Below are 1,465 nucleotides of genomic sequence, written 5' to 3'. Positions count from 1 at the left end.
CCTGGTGGGCTGCTGGCAATCCTCGGTGTTCTTTGGATTGTAGATGCTTCACCCCAGTCTCTGCTTTCACGTTCACATGGGTTCTTCCTGTGTTTCTGTGTCCAAATTCCCCCTTTTATAAGGGCATTGGTCATAGTGGATTAGGGGCCCATCCTGCACTATTTATTTATTTATGTAATTTTCTTGAGTTGGGGTCTCACTGTCATTCAGGCTGGAGTGCAGTGCCACAATCACAGCTCACTGCAGCCTGGAACTCCTGGGTTCCAGCAATCTTTCTGCCTGGGCCTCCCAAGTGCCTGGCTCCACCCTACTCTAGTATGACCTCATTTTAACTAATTACATCTGCAAGGACCCAGTTTCCAAAAAACGATCACATTCTGAAGTGTCAGGGGCGTGGACTTCAACATATGAATGTGGAGGAACACAGTTCAACCCAGGTGTTTCTGCCGGAGTTGCAGGAAGATTGTGCCCTAGCCCTGCTTAAGAATCCCCCCCGTGACTCTGCTACCTACCGAATAAAAGTGCGACGCCTCTTGATTAGTGACGGCCTCCACATTCCCGGCTGCACGAACTTCACTGCCTCCCTCCCAGGGCCTCACCCCTCCCCACACCCTACATCAGAGCTGCAGCCACTCTGGAGGATTCCTCTCTGCAGCTCACGCTCCCTGCCTCTTTTTTTTTTAGTCGTTGTCTCACTCTGTCTCCTAGGCTGTAGTGCAGTGCACACTCATGGCCACCCCAGCCTTGACCTGCTGGACTCAGGACCACCTGAGCCTTCCCAGTAACTGGAAATACAGGCACACACCCCTGGGCTCAGTCAATCCTTTTGCCTCTGCCTCCCAAATTGATGGAATTACAGGCGTGAGTCACCACGCCTCGAGCTCCCTGCCTCTTCTGCCGGCTCAATTTTTTTTTTTTTTTTTTGAGTTGGAGTCTCACTCCATGGTCCAGGCTGGAGTGCAGTGGCATGCTCATGGCCACCCCAGCCCCGACCCGTTGGCCTCAGGCGATCCTTCCCCCTCAGCCTTCCAAGTAGCTGGAACTACAGACATGCGCTATCTCGCCCGGCTATTTTTAAAATTTATTGTAGAGATGAGGTCTCACCATGTCGCCCAGGCTGTTCTCGAACCCGCGGGCTCAGGCAACCCCCTCACCTTGGCCTCCCAGACCCGGCGGGCTCCTCTGTGCAGCCTTTCTCGCCCTCCCTCCCCTTCCGTGCGTCTCTCCTAGAGGCCACTTACAGAGTGACTGGTAGAGCATCGTGGGACCTCTGACCCACACCCTGCCTCCAAGCATGCACACGTGCGGCCCCCTCTGCAACCCAGGGGCCTGCACTGGGAGCTCCCCAACCCAGAAGGTTGGGGATCCAGCGACGCCCACGCTGGGGCTGGTGTCCCGGAGCGCGGGCTGCCGGGTCCCCCTGCCGTCCTAGTCCACGGGACGCTCTCCCACCCCCTGCAGGGCT

This window comes from Carlito syrichta, unplaced genomic scaffold (genome assembly GCF_000164805.1).
Source record: "Carlito syrichta isolate Samal-C Ts95f unplaced genomic scaffold, Tarsius_syrichta-2.0.1 Scaffold316365, whole genome shotgun sequence".
In the NCBI taxonomy this organism is placed as follows: domain Eukaryota; kingdom Metazoa; phylum Chordata; class Mammalia; order Primates; family Tarsiidae; genus Carlito; species Carlito syrichta.
The sequence above is the reverse complement of the archived record's forward strand: the minus strand, read 5'-3'. Positions refer to the sequence as shown.